This window comes from Carcharodon carcharias, chromosome 11 (assembly GCF_017639515.1).
Source record: "Carcharodon carcharias isolate sCarCar2 chromosome 11, sCarCar2.pri, whole genome shotgun sequence".
In the NCBI taxonomy this organism is placed as follows: Eukaryota; Metazoa; Chordata; class Chondrichthyes; order Lamniformes; family Lamnidae; genus Carcharodon; species Carcharodon carcharias.
The window spans coordinates 4,715,490-4,734,635 of record NC_054477.1 but is presented as its reverse complement, the minus strand read 5'-3'; the positions used below and the strand labels follow the sequence as shown (position 1 = coordinate 4,734,635).

The window sequence follows — 19,146 nt, the reverse complement described above, 5'->3', positions numbered from 1 at the left end:
AATGAAAGAAGCTTTTATAATAGAGTATATTTTGGGTTAGATTTAAACCATTTCCATTTGACTTTTACAGCACACCCTCAACTATTATTACCAGGGAATCAGCGATGGGCCATCATTGTTCTCAGTAAGAAACAGAAATAAACACAAAGGGTTGATGAGGGTAATGCTGCTGATGTGGTGCATATGGATTTCCAAAAGGCATTTGATCATGTGCTGCACAACAGGCCTATGAGAAAAGTTACAGCTCGTGGAACAAAAAGGACAGTAGCACGGTGGATACAAAATTGGCTGAGTGACAGGAAACAGAGAGTAATGGTGAACAGTTGTTTTTCATACTGAAGCAACGTTCACGATGGAGTTCCCCAGGGCTCAGTGTTGGCACCCTTGCTTTTCCTGACATATATTAATGATCTGGAGCTTGGTGTACAGGGAACAATTTCAAAATTTGTGGACGGTACAAAAATTGGGAGCTTTGTGAACTGTGAGGAGGACACGGCAGAACCTCATAAGACAAGTTTGTGGAATGGACAGAGAGGTGGCAGACAAAATTAAATGCAGAGAAGTGTGAGTGGATTCATTTTCTTAGGAATAGCACTGAAAGACAACATAAAATAAAGTCTACAATTCTCAAGTGGATGTTGAGCAGAGGGAACAGCCAGAAACATACACACACTGAGGAACAGTCAGAAACACATACACACTGAGGAACAGTCAGAAACACAGACACACTGAGGAACAGACAGAAACACATACACACTGAGGAACAGTCAGAAACACATACACACTGAGGAACAGACAGAAACACAGACACACTGAGGAACAGTCAGAAACACATACACACTGAGGAACAGTCAAACACATACACACCGAGGAACAGACAGAAACACAGACACACTGAGGAACAGACAGAAACACAGACACACTGAGGAACAGTCAGAAACACAGACACACTGAGGAACAGACAGAAACACAGACACACTGAGGAACAGTCAGAAACACAGACACACTGAGGAACAGACAGATACACATACACACTGAGGAACAGTCAGAAACACATACACACTGAGGAACAGACAGAAACACATACACACTGAGGAACAGTCAGAAACACATACACACTGAGGAACAGACAGAAACACATACACACTGAGGAACAGTCAGAAACACATACACACTGAGGAACAGACAGAAACACATACACACTGAGGAACAGACAGAAACACAGACACACTGAGGAACAGACAGAAACACATACACACTGAGGAACAGTCAGAAACACATACACACTGAGGAACAGTCAGAAACACATACACACTGAGGAACAGTCAAACACATACACACCGAGGAACAGTCAGAAACACAGACACACCGAGGAACAGACAGAAACACATACACACTGAGGAACAGTCAGAAACACAGACACACTGAGGAACAGACAGAAACACATACACACTGAGGAACAGTCAGAAACACAGACACACTGAGGAACAGACAGAAACACATACACACTGAGGAACAGTCAGAAACACAGACACACTGAGGAACAGACAGAAACACATACACACTGAGGAACAGTCAAACACATACACACCGAGGAACAGACAAAAACACATACACACTGAGGAACAGTCAAACACATACACACTGAGGAACAGACAGAAACACAGACACACTGAGGAACAGTCAGAAACACAGACACACCGAGGAACAGACAGAAACACAGACACACTGAGGAACAGACAGAAACACAGACACACTGAGGAGCAGACAGAAACACATACACACTGAGGAACAGACAAAAACACAGACACACTGAGGAACAGTCAAACACATACACACCGAGGAACAGACAGAAACACATACACACTGAGGAACAGACAGAAACATACACACACCGAGGAACAGACAGAAACACATACACACTGAGGAACAGCCAGAAACACAGACACACTGAGGAACAGACAGAAACACAGACACACTGAGGAACAGACAGAAACACAGACACACTGAGGAACAGACAGAAACACAGACACACTGAGGAGCAGACAGAAACACAGACACACTGAGGAACAGACAGAAACACAGACACACTGAGGAACAGACAGAAACACAGACACACTGAGGAACAGACAGAAACACAGACACACTGAGGAACAGACAGAAACACAGACACACTGAGGAACAGACAGAAACACAGACACACTGAGGAACAGTCAGAAACACAGACACACCGAGGAACAGACAGAAACACAGACACACTGAGGAACAGACAGAAACACAGACACACTGAGGAGCAGACAGAAACACATACACACTGAGGAACAGACAAAAACACAGACACACTGAGGAACAGTCAAACACATACACACCGAGGAACAGACAGAAACATACACACACTGAGGAACAGACAGAAACACATACACACTGAGGAACAGTCAAACACATACACACCGAGGAACAGACAAAAACACATACACACTGAGGAACAGTCAAACACATACACACCGAGGAACAGACAGAAACACATACACACCGAGGAACAGACAGAAACACAGACACACTGAGGAACAGACAGAAACACATACACACTGAGGAACAGACAGAAACACATACGCACTGAGGAACAGCCAGAAACACAGACACACTGAGGAACAGACAGAAACACATACACACTGAGGAACAGACAGAAACACATACACACTGAGGAACAGACAGAAACACATACACACTGAGGAACAGTCAAACACATACACACCGAGGAACAGACAGAAACACAGACACACTGAGGAACAGACAGAAACACATACACACTGAGGAACAGACAGAAACACATACACACCGAGGAACAGACAGAAACACATACACACTGAGGAACAGACAGAAACACAGACACACTGAGGAACAGACAGAAACACAGACACACTGAGGAACAGACAGAAACACATACACACCGAGGAACAGACAGAAACACATACACACCGAGGAACAGACAGAAACACAGACACACTGAGGAACAGACAGAAACACATACACACCGAGGAACAGACAGAAACACAGACACACTGAGGAACAGACAAAAACACATACACACTGAGGAACAGTCAAACACATACACACCGAGGAACAGACAGAAACACATACACACCGAGGAACAGACAGAAACACAGACACACTGATGAACAGTCAGAAACACAGACACACTGAGGAACAGACAGAAACACAGACACACTGAGGAGCAGACAGAAACACATACACACTGAGGAACAGACAAAAACACAGACACACTGAGGAACAGCCAGAAACACAGACACACTGAGGAACAGACAAAAACACATACACACCGAGGAACAGCCAGAAACACAGACACACTGAGGAACAGACAGAAACACAGACACACTGAGGAACAGACAGAAACACAGACACACTGAGGAACAGTCAAACACATACACACCGAGGAACAGACAGAAACACAGACACACTGAGGAACAGACAGAAACACAGACACACTGAGGAACAGTCAAACACATACACACCGAGGAACAGACAGAAACACATACACACTGAGGAACAGACAGAAACATACACACACCGAGGAACAGACAGAAACACATACACACTGAGGAACAGACAGAAACACAGACACACTGAGGAACAGTCAGAAACACAGACACACCGAGGAACAGACAGAAACACAGACACACTGAGGAACAGTCAGAAACACAGACACACCGAGGAACAGACAGAAACACATACACACTGAGGAACAGTCAGAAACACATACACACTGAGGAACAGACAGAAACACATACACACTGAGGAACAGTCAGAAACACATACACACTGAGGAACAGACAGAAACACAGACACACTGAGGAACAGTCAGAAACACAGACACACCGAGGAACAGACAGAAACACATACACACTGAGGAACAGTCAGAAACACATACACACTGAGGAACAGTCAGAAACACAGACACACTGAGGAACAGACAGAAAGACAGACACACTGAGGAGCAGACAGAAACACATACACACTGAGGAACAGACAAAAACACATACACACTGAGGAACAGTCAAACACATACACACCGAGGAACAGACAGAAACACATACACACCGAGGAACAGACAGAAACACAGACACACTGAGGAACAGACAGAAACACATACACACTGAGGAACAGACAGAAACACATACACACTGAGGAACAGCCAGAAACACAGACACACTGAGGAACAGACAGAAACACATACACACTGAGGAACAGACAGAAACACATACACACTGAGGAACAGACAGAAACACATACACACTGAGGAACAGACAGAAACACAGACACACTGAGGAACAGACAGAAACACAGACACACTGAGGAACAGACAGAAACACAGACACACTGAGGAACAGACAGAAACACATACACACTGAGGAACAGCCAGAAACACAGACACACTGAGGAACAGACAGAAACACAGACACACTGAGGAACAGACAGAAACACAGACACACTGAGGAACAGTCAAACACATACACACCGAGGAACAGACAGAAACACAGACACACTGAGGAACAGACAGAAACACAGACACACTGAGGAACAGTCAAACACATACACACCGAGGAACAGACAGAAACACATACACACTGAGGAACAGACAGAAACATACACACACCGAGGAACAGACAGAAACACATACACACTGAGGAACAGACAGAAACACAGACACACTGAGGAACAGTCAGAAACACAGACACACCGAGGAACAGACAGAAACACAGACACACTGAGGAACAGTCAGAAACACAGACACACCGAGGAACAGACAGAAACACATACACACTGAGGAACAGTCAGAAACACATACACACTGAGGAACAGACAGAAACACATACACACTGAGGAACAGTCAGAAACACATACACACTGAGGAACAGACAGAAACACAGACACACTGAGGAACAGTCAGAAACACAGACACACCGAGGAACAGACAGAAACACATACACACTGAGGAACAGTCAGAAACACATACACACTGAGGAACAGTCAGAAACACAGACACACTGAGGAACAGACAGAAAGACAGACACACTGAGGAGCAGACAGAAACACATACACACTGAGGAACAGACAAAAACACATACACACTGAGGAACAGTCAAACACATACACACCGAGGAACAGACAGAAACACATACACACCGAGGAACAGACAGAAACACAGACACACTGAGGAACAGACAGAAACACATACACACTGAGGAACAGACAGAAACACATACACACTGAGGAACAGCCAGAAACACAGACACACTGAGGAACAGACAGAAACACATACACACTGAGGAACAGACAGAAACACATACACACTGAGGAACAGACAGAAACACATACACACTGAGGAACAGACAGAAACACAGACACACTGAGGAACAGACAGAAACACAGACACACTGAGGAACAGACAGAAACACAGACACACTGAGGAACAGACAGAAACACATACACACTGAGGAACAGACAGAAACACAGACACACTGAGGAACAGCCAGAAACACAGACACACTGAGGAACAGACAGAAACACAGACACACTGAGGAACAGACAGAAACACAGACACACTGAGGAACAGACAAAAACACATACACACTGAGGAACAGACAGAAACACATACACACTGAGGAACAGACAGAAACACAGACACACTGAGGAACAGACAGAAACACAGACACACTGAGGAACAGACAGAAACACAGACACACTGAGGAACAGACAGAAACACATACACACTGAGGAACAGTCAAACACATACACACTGAGGAACAGACAGAAACACATACACACTGAGGAACAGTCAAACACATACACACTGAGGAACAGTCAAACACATACACACTGAGGAACAGACAGAAACACATACACACTGAGGAACAGTCAAACACATACACACTGAGGAACAGACAGAAACACATACACACTGAGGAACAGACAGAAACACATACACACTGAGGAACAGTCAGAAACACAGACACACTGAGGAGCAGTCAGAAACACATACACACTGAGGAACAGTCAGAAACACATACACACTGAGGAACAGTCAGAAACACATACACACTGAGGAACAGACAGAAACACATACACACTGAGGAACAGACAGAAACACATAAACACTGAGGAACAGACAGAAACACATACACACTGAGGAACAGACAGAAACACATACACACTGAGGAACAGTCAAACACATACACACTGAGGAACAGACAGAAACACATACACACTGAGGAACAGACAGAAACACATACACACTGAGGAACAGTCAAACACATACACACTGAGGAACAGACAGAAACACATACACACTGAGGAACAGACAGAAACATACACACACTGAGGAACAGTCAAACACATACACACTGAGGAACAGACAGAAACACATACACACTGAGGAACAGACAGAAACACATACACACTGAGGAACAGTCAAACACATACACACTGAGGAACAGACAGAAACACATACACACTGAGGAACAGTCAAACACATACACACTGAGGAGCAGACAGAAACACGTACACACTGAGGAACAGACAGAAACACATACACACTGAGGAACAGACAGAAACACATACACACTGAGGAACAGTCAAACACATACACACTGAGGAACAGACAGAAACACATACACACTGAGGAACAGACAGAAACACATACACACTGAGGAGCAGACAGAAACACATACACACTGAGGAGCAGAGAGAAACACATACACACTGAGGAACAGTCAAACACATACACACCGAGGAACAGACAAAAACACATACACACTGAGGAACAGTCAAACACATACACACCGAGGAACAGACAGAAACACATACACACCGAGGAACAGACAGAAACACAGACACACTGAGGAACAGACAGAAACACATACACACTGAGGAACAGACAGAAACACATACGCACTGAGGAACAGCCAGAAACACAGACACACTGAGGAACAGACAGAAACACATACACACTGAGGAACAGACAGAAACACATACACACTGAGGAACAGACAGAAACACATACACACTGAGGAACAGTCAAACACATACACACCGAGGAACAGACAGAAACACAGACACACTGAGGAACAGACAGAAACACATACACACTGAGGAACAGACAGAAACACATACACACCGAGGAACAGACAGAAACACATACACACTGAGGAACAGACAGAAACACAGACACACTGAGGAACAGACAGAAACACAGACACACTGAGGAACAGACAGAAACACATACACACCGAGGAACAGACAGAAACACATACACACGAGGAACAGACAGAAACACAGACACACTGAGGAACAGACAGAAACACATACACACCGAGGAACAGACAGAAACACAGACACACTGAGGAACAGACAAAAACACATACACACTGAGGAACAGTCAAACACATACACACCGAGGAACAGACAGAAACACATACACACCGAGGAACAGACAGAAACACAGACACACTGAGGAACAGTCAGAAACACAGACACACTGAGGAACAGACAGAAACACAGACACACTGAGGAGCAGACAGAAACACATACACACTGAGGAACAGACAAAAACACAGACACACTGAGGAACAGCCAGAAACACAGACACACTGAGGAACAGACAAAAACACATACACACCGAGGAACAGCCAGAGACACAGACACACTGAGGAACAGACAGAAACACAGACACACTGAGGAACAGACAGAAACACAGACACACTGAGGAACAGTCAAACACATACACACCGAGGAACAGACAGAAACACAGACACACTGAGGAACAGACAGAAACACAGACACACTGAGGAACAGACAGAAACACATACACACTGAGGAACAGCCAGAAACACAGACACACTGAGGAACAGACAGAAACACAGACACACTGAGGAACAGACAGAAACACAGACACACTGAGGAACAGTCAAACACATACACACCGAGGAACAGACAGAAACACAGACACACTGAGGAACAGACAGAAACACAGACACACTGAGGAACAGTCAAACACATACACACCGAGGAACAGACAGAAACACATACACACTGAGGAACAGACAGAAACATACACACACCGAGGAACAGACAGAAACACATACACACTGAGGAACAGACAGAAACACAGACACACTGAGGAACAGTCAGAAACACAGACACACCGAGGAACAGACAGAAACACAGACACACTGAGGAACAGTCAGAAACACAGACACACCGAGGAACAGACAGAAACACATACACACTGAGGAACAGTCAGAAACACATACACACTGAGGAACAGACAGAAACACATACACACTGAGGAACAGTCAGAAACACATACACACTGAGGAACAGACAGAAACACAGACACACTGAGGAACAGTCAGAAACACAGACACACGAGGAACAGACAGAAACACATACACACTGAGGAACAGTCAGAAACACATACACACTGAGGAACAGTCAGAAACACAGACACACTGAGGAACAGACAGAAAGACAGACACACTGAGGAGCAGACAGAAACACATACACACTGAGGAACAGACAAAAACACATACACACTGAGGAACAGTCAAACACATACACACCGAGGAACAGACAGAAACACATACACACCGAGGAACAGACAGAAACACAGACACACTGAGGAACAGACAGAAACACATACACACTGAGGAACAGACAGAAACACATACACACTGAGGAACAGCCAGAAACACAGACACACTGAGGAACAGACAGAAACACATACACACTGAGGAACAGACAGAAACACATACACACTGAGGAACAGACAGAAACACATACACACTGAGGAACAGACAGAAACACAGACACACTGAGGAACAGACAGAAACACAGACACACTGAGGAACAGACAGAAACACAGACACACTGAGGAACAGACAGAAACACATACACACTGAGGAACAGACAGAAACACAGACACACTGAGGAACAGCCAGAAACACAGACACACTGAGGAACAGACAGAAACACAGACACACTGAGGAACAGACAGAAACACAGACACACTGAGGAACAGACAAAAACACATACACACTGAGGAACAGACAGAAACACATACACACTGAGGAACAGACAGAAACACAGACACACTGAGGAACAGACAGAAACACAGACACACTGAGGAACAGACAGAAACACAGACACACTGAGGAACAGACAGAAACACATACACACTGAGGAACAGTCAAACACATACACACTGAGGAACAGACAGAAACACATACACACTGAGGAACAGTCAAACACATACACACTGAGGAACAGTCAAACACATACACACTGAGGAACAGACAGAAACACATACACACTGAGGAACAGTCAAACACATACACACTGAGGAACAGACAGAAACACATACACACTGAGGAACAGACAGAAACACATACACACTGAGGAACAGTCAGAAACACAGACACACTGAGGAGCAGTCAGAAACACATACACACTGAGGAACAGTCAGAAACACATACACACTGAGGAACAGTCAGAAACACATACACACTGAGGAACAGACAGAAACACATACACACTGAGGAACAGACAGAAACACATAAACACTGAGGAACAGACAGAAACACATACACACTGAGGAACAGACAGAAACACATACACACTGAGGAACAGTCAAACACATACACACTGAGGAACAGACAGAAACACATACACACTGAGGAACAGACAGAAACACATACACACTGAGGAACAGTCAAACACATACACACTGAGGAACAGACAGAAACACATACACACTGAGGAACAGACAGAAACATACACACACTGAGGAACAGTCAAACACATACACACTGAGGAACAGACAGAAACACATACACACTGAGGAACAGACAGAAACACATACACACTGAGGAACAGTCAAACACATACACACTGAGGAACAGACAGAAACACATACACACTGAGGAACAGTCAAACACATACACACTGAGGAGCAGACAGAAACACGTACACACTGAGGAACAGACAGAAACACATACACACTGAGGAACAGACAGAAACACATACACACTGAGGAACAGTCAAACACATACACACTGAGGAACAGACAGAAACACATACACACTGAGGAACAGACAGAAACACATACACACTGAGGAGCAGACAGAAACACATACACACTGAGGAGCAGAGAGAAACACATACACACTGAGGAACAGTCAAACACATACACACCGAGGAACAGACAAAAACACATACACACTGAGGAACAGTCAAACACATACACACCGAGGAACAGACAGAAACACATACACACCGAGGAACAGACAGAAACACAGACACACTGAGGAACAGACAGAAACACATACACACTGAGGAACAGACAGAAACACATACGCACTGAGGAACAGCCAGAAACACAGACACACTGAGGAACAGACAGAAACACATACACACTGAGGAACAGACAGAAACACATACACACTGAGGAACAGACAGAAACACATACACACTGAGGAACAGTCAAACACATACACACCGAGGAACAGACAGAAACACAGACACACTGAGGAACAGACAGAAACACATACACACTGAGGAACAGACAGAAACACATACACACCGAGGAACAGACAGAAACACATACACACTGAGGAACAGACAGAAACACAGACACACTGAGGAACAGACAGAAACACAGACACACTGAGGAACAGACAGAAACACATACACACCGAGGAACAGACAGAAACACATACACACCGAGGAACAGACAGAAACACAGACACACTGAGGAACAGACAGAAACACATACACACCGAGGAACAGACAGAAACACAGACACACTGAGGAACAGACAAAAACACATACACACTGAGGAACAGTCAAACACATACACACCGAGGAACAGACAGAAACACATACACACCGAGGAACAGACAGAAACACAGACACACTGAGGAACAGTCAGAAACACAGACACACTGAGGAACAGACAGAAACACAGACACACTGAGGAGCAGACAGAAACACATACACACTGAGGAACAGACAAAAACACAGACACACTGAGGAACAGCCAGAAACACAGACACACTGAGGAACAGACAAAAACACATACACACCGAGGAACAGCCAGAGACACAGACACACTGAGGAACAGACAGAAACACAGACACACTGAGGAACAGACAGAAACACAGACACACTGAGGAACAGTCAAACACATACACACCGAGGAACAGACAGAAACACAGACACACTGAGGAACAGACAGAAACACAGACACACTGAGGAACAGTCAAACACATACACACCGAGGAACAGACAGAAACACATACACACTGAGGAACAGACAGAAACATACACACACCGAGGAACAGACAGAAACACATACACACTGAGGAACAGACAGAAACACAGACACACTGAGGAACAGTCAGAAACACAGACACACCGAGGAACAGACAGAAACACAGACACACTGAGGAACAGTCAGAAACACAGACACACCGAGGAACAGACAGAAACACATACACACTGAGGAACAGTCAGAAACACATACACACTGAGGAACAGACAGAAACACATACACACTGAGGAACAGTCAGAAACACATACACACTGAGGAACAGACAGAAACACAGACACACTGAGGAACAGTCAGAAACACAGACACACCGAGGAACAGACAGAAACACATACACACTGAGGAACAGTCAGAAACACATACACACTGAGGAACAGTCAGAAACACAGACACACTGAGGAACAGACAGAAAGACAGACACACTGAGGAGCAGACAGAAACACATACACACTGAGGAACAGACAAAAACACATACACACTGAGGAACAGTCAAACACATACACACCGAGGAACAGACAGAAACACATACACACCGAGGAACAGACAGAAACACAGACACACTGAGGAACAGACAGAAACACATACACACTGAGGAACAGACAGAAACACATACACACTGAGGAACAGCCAGAAACACAGACACACTGAGGAACAGACAGAAACACATACACACTGAGGAACAGACAGAAACACATACACACTGAGGAACAGACAGAAACACATACACACTGAGGAACAGACAGAAACACAGACACACTGAGGAACAGACAGAAACACAGACACACTGAGGAACAGACAGAAACACAGACACACTGAGGAACAGACAGAAACACATACACACTGAGGAACAGCCAGAAACACAGACACACTGAGGAACAGACAGAAACACAGACACACTGAGGAACAGACAGAAACACAGACACACTGAGGAACAGTCAAACACATACACACCGAGGAACAGACAGAAACACAGACACACTGAGGAACAGACAGAAACACAGACACACTGAGGAACAGTCAAACACATACACACCGAGGAACAGACAGAAACACATACACACTGAGGAACAGACAGAAACATACACACACCGAGGAACAGACAGAAACACATACACACTGAGGAACAGACAGAAACACAGACACACTGAGGAACAGTCAGAAACACAGACACACGAGGAACAGACAGAAACACAGACACACTGAGGAACAGTCAGAAACACAGACACACCGAGGAACAGACAGAAACACATACACACTGAGGAACAGTCAGAAACACATACACACTGAGGAACAGACAGAAACACATACACACTGAGGAACAGTCAGAAACACATACACACTGAGGAACAGACAGAAACACAGACACACTGAGGAACAGTCAGAAACACAGACACACCGAGGAACAGACAGAAACACATACACACTGAGGAACAGTCAGAAACACATACACACTGAGGAACAGTCAGAAACACAGACACACTGAGGAACAGACAGAAAGACAGACACACTGAGGAGCAGACAGAAACACATACACACTGAGGAACAGACAAAAACACATACACACTGAGGAACAGTCAAACACATACACACAGAGGAACAGACAGAAACACATACACACCGAGGAACAGACAGAAACACAGACACACTGAGGAACAGACAGAAACACATACACACTGAGGAACAGACAGAAACACATACACACTGAGGAACAGCCAGAAACACAGACACACTGAGGAACAGACAGAAACACATACACACTGAGGAACAGTCAGAAACACATACACACTGAGGAACAGACAGAAACACATACACACTGAGGAACAGTCAGAAACACATACACACTGAGGAACAGACAGAAACACAGACACACTGAGGAACAGTCAGAAACACAGACACACCGAGGAACAGACAGAAACACATACACACTGAGGAACAGTCAGAAACACATACACACTGAGGAACAGTCAGAAACACAGACACACTGAGGAACAGACAGAAAGACAGACACACTGAGGAGCAGACAGAAACACATACACACTGAGGAACAGACAAAAACACATACACACTGAGGAACAGTCAAACACATACACACCGAGGAACAGACAGAAACACATACACACCGAGGAACAGACAGAAACACAGACACACTGAGGAACAGACAGAAACACATACACACTGAGGAACAGACAGAAACACATACACACTGAGGAACAGCCAGAAACACAGACACACTGAGGAACAGACAGAAACACATACACACTGAGGAACAGACAGAAACACATACACACTGAGGAACAGACAGAAACACATACACACTGAGGAACAGACAGAAACACAGACACACTGAGGAACAGACAGAAACACAGACACACTGAGGAACAGACAGAAACACAGACACACTGAGGAACAGACAGAAACACATACACACTGAGGAACAGACAGAAACACAGACACACTGAGGAACAGCCAGAAACACAGACACACTGAGGAACAGACAGAAACACAGACACACTGAGGAACAGACAGAAACACAGACACACTGAGGAACAGACAAAAACACATACACACTGAGGAACAGACAGAAACACATACACACTGAGGAACAGACAGAAACACAGACACACTGAGGAACAGACAGAAACACAGACACACTGAGGAACAGACAGAAACACAGACACACTGAGGAACAGACAGAAACACATACACACTGAGGAACAGTCAAACACATACACACTGAGGAACAGACAGAAACACATACACACTGAGGAACAGTCAAACACATACACACTGAGGAACAGTCAAACACATACACACTGAGGAACAGACAGAAACACATACACACTGAGGAACAGTCAAACACATACACACTGAGGAACAGACAGAAACACATACACACTGAGGAACAGACAGAAACACATACACACTGAGGAACAGTCAGAAACACAGACACACTGAGGAGCAGTCAGAAACACATACACACTGAGGAACAGTCAGAAACACATACACACTGAGGAACAGTCAGAAACACATACACACTGAGGAACAGACAGAAACACATACACACTGAGGAACAGACAGAAACACATAAACACTGAGGAACAGACAGAAACACATACACACTGAGGAACAGACAGAAACACATACACACTGAGGAACAGTCAAACACATACACACTGAGGAACAGACAGAAACACATACACACTGAGGAACAGACAGAAACACATACACACTGAGGAACAGTCAAACACATACACACTGAGGAACAGACAGAAACACATACACACTGAGGAACAGACAGAAACATACACACACTGAGGAACAGTCAAACACATACACACTGAGGAACAGACAGAAACACATACACACTGAGGAACAGACAGAAACACATACACACTGAGGAACAGTCAAACACATACACACTGAGGAACAGACAGAAACACATACACACTGAGGAACAGTCAAACACATACACACTGAGGAGCAGACAGAAACACGTACACACTGAGGAACAGACAGAAACACATACACACTGAGGAACAGACAGAAACACATACACACTGAGGAACAGTCAAACACATACACACTGAGGAACAGACAGAAACACATACACACTGAGGAACAGACAGAAACACATACACACTGAGGAGCAGACAGAAACACATACACACTGAGGAGCAGAGAGAAACACATACACACTGAGGAACAGTCAAACACATACACACCGAGGAACAGACAAAAACACATACACACTGAGGAACAGTCAAACACATACACACCGAGGAACAGACAGAAACACATACACACCGAGGAACAGACAGAAACACAGACACACTGAGGAACAGACAGAAACACATACACACTGAGGAACAGACAGAAACACATACGCACTGAGGAACAGCCAGAAACACAGACACACTGAGGAACAGACAGAAACACATACACACTGAGGAACAGACAGAAACACATACACACTGAGGAACAGACAGAAACACATACACACTGAGGAACAGTCAAACACATACACACCGAGGAACAGACAGAAACACAGACACACTGAGGAACAGACAGAAACACATACACACTGAGGAACAGACAGAAACACATACACACCGAGGAACAGACAGAAACACATACACACTGAGGAACAGACAGAAACACAGACACACTGAGGAACAGACAGAAACACAGACACACTGAGGAACAGACAGAAACACATACACACCGAGGAACAGACAGAAACACATACACACCGAGGAACAGACAGAAACACAGACACACTGAGGAACAGACAGAAACACATACACACCGAGGAACAGACAGAAACACAGACACACTGAGGAACAGACAAAAACACATACACACTGAGGAACAGTCAAACACATACACACCGAGGAACAGACAGAAACACATACACACCGAGGAACAGACAGAAACACAGACACACTGAGGAACAGTCAGAAACACAGACACACTGAGGAACAGACAGAAACACAGACACACTGAGGAGCAGACAGAAACACATACACACTGAGGAACAGACAAAAACACAGACACACTGAGGAACAGCCAGAAACACAGACACACTGAGGAACAGACAAAAACACATACACACCGAGGAACAGCCAGAGACACAGACACACTGAGGAACAGACAGAAACACAGACACACTGAGGAACAGACAGAAACACAGACACACTGAGGAACAGTCAAACACATACACACCGAGGAACAGACAGAAACACAGACACACTGAGGAACAGACAGAAACACAGACACACTGAGGAACAGTCAAACACATACACACCGAGGAACAGACAGAAACACATACACACTGAGGAACAGACAGAAACATACACACACCGAGGAACAGACAGAAACACATACACACTGAGGAACAGACAGAAACACAGACACACTGAGGAACAGTCAGAAACACAGACACACCGAGGAACAGACAGAAACACAGACACACTGAGGAACAGTCAGAAACACAGACACACCGAGGAACAGACAGAAACACATACACACTGAGGAACAGTCAGAAACACATACACACTGAGGAACAGACAGAAACACATACACACTGAGGAACAGTCAGAAACACATACACACTGAGGAACAGACAGAAACACAGACACACTGAGGAACAGTCAGAAACACAGACACACCGAGGAACAGACAGAAACACATACACACTGAGGAACAGTCAGAAACACATACACACTGAGGAACAGTCAGAAACACAGACACACTGAGGAACAGACAGAAAGACAGACACACTGAGGAGCAGACAGAAACACATACACACTGAGGAACAGACAAAAACACATACACACTGAGGAACAGTCAAACACATACACACCGAGGAACAGACAGAAACACATACACACCGAGGAACAGACAGAAACACAGACACACTGAGGAACAGACAGAAACACATACACACTGAGGAACAGACAGAAACACATACACACTGAGGAACAGCCAGAAACACAGACACACTGAGGAACAGACAGAAACACATACACACTGAGGAACAGACAGAAACACATACACACTGAGGAACAGACAGAAACACATACACACTGAGGAACAGACAGAAACACAGACACACTGAGGAACAGACAGAAACACAGACACACTGAGGAACAGACAGAAACACAGACACACTGAGGAACAGACAGAAACACATACACACTGAGGAACAGCCAGAAACACAGACACACTGAGGAACAGACAGAAACACAGACACACTGAGGAACAGACAGAAACACAGACACACTGAGGAACAGTCAAACACATACACACCGAGGAACAGACAGAAACACAGACACACTGAGGAACAGACAGAAACACAGACACACTGAGGAACAGTCAAACACATACACACCGAGGAACAGACAGAAACACATACACACTGAGGAACAGACAGAAACATACACACACCGAGGAACAGACAGAAACACATACACACTGAGGAACAGACAGAAACACAGACACACTGAGGAACAGTCAGAAACACAGACACACCGAGGAACAGACAGAAACACAGACACACTGAGGAACAGTCAGAAACACAGACACACCGAGGAACAGACAGAAACACATACACACTGAGGAACAGTCAGAAACACATACACACTGAGGAACAGACAGAAACACATACACACTGAGGAACAGTCAGAAACACATACACACTGAGGAACAGACAGAAACACAGACACACTGAGGAACAGTCAGAAACACAGACACACCGAGGAACAGACAGAAACACATACACACTGAGGAACAGTCAGAAACACATACACACTGAGGAACAGTCAGAAACACAGACACACTGAGGAACAGACAGAAAGACAGACACACTGAGGAGCAGACAGAAACACATACACACTGAGGAACAGACAAAAACACATACACACTGAGGAACAGTCAAACACATACACACAGAGGAACAGACAGAAACACATACACACCGAGGAACAGACAGAAACACAGACACACTGAGGAACAGACAGAAACACATACACACTGAGGAACAGACAGAAACACATACACACTGAGGAACAGCCAGAAACACAGACACACTGAGGAACAGACAGAAACACATACACACTGAGGAACAGACAGAAACACATACACACTGAGGAACAGACAGAAACACATACACACTGAGGAACAGACAGAAACACAGACACACTGAGGAACAGACAGAAACACAGACACACTGAGGAACAGACAGAAACACAGACACACTGAGGAACAGACAGAAACACATACACACTGAGGAACAGACAGAAACACAGACACACTGAGGAACAGCCAGAAACACAGACACACTGAGGAACAGACAGAAACACAGACACACTGAGGAACAGACAGAAACACAGACACACTGAGGAACAGACAAAAACACATACACACTGAGGAACAGACAGAAACACATACACACTGAGGAACAGACAGAAACACAGACACACTGAGGAACAGACAGAAACACAGACACACTGAGGAACAGACAGAAACACAGACACACTGAGGAACAGACAGAAACACATACACACTGAGGAACAGTCAAACACATACACACTGAGGAACAGACAGAAACACATACACACTGAGGAACAGTCAAACACATACACACTGAGGAACAGTCAAACACATACACACTGAGGAACAGACAGAAACACATACACACTGAGGAACAGTCAAACACATACACACTGAGGAACAGACAGAAACACATACACACTGAGGAACAGACAGAAACACATACACACTGAGGAACAGTCAGAAACACAGACACAGTGAGGAGCAGTCAGAAACACATACACACTGAGGAACAGTCAGAAACACATACACACTGAGGAACAGTCAGAAACACATACACACTGAGGAACAGACAGAAACACATACACACTGAGGAACAGACAGAAACACATACACACTGAGGAACAGACAGAAACACATACACACTGAGGAACAGACAGAAACACATACACACTGAGGAACAGTCAAACACATACACACTGAGGAACAGACAGAAACACATACACACTGAGGAACAGACAGAAACACATACACACTGAGGAACAGTCAAACACATACACACTGAGGAACAGACAGAAACACATACACACTGAGGAACAGACAGAAACATACACACACTGAGGAACAGTCAAACACATACACACTGAGGAACAGACAGAAACACATACACACTGAGGAACAGACAGAAACAC

At 44.8% G+C, this 19,146-nt stretch overlaps 1 protein-coding gene across 1 annotated transcript in view; it reads right to left on the bottom strand.

The window, feature by feature from the left end:
* Positions 1-19,146, bottom strand: part of LOC121284315 (hemopexin-like) — a 46,178-nt gene that overhangs the window by 284 nt on the left and 26,748 nt on the right. The gene's annotated exons all lie outside the window — the stretch shown is intronic.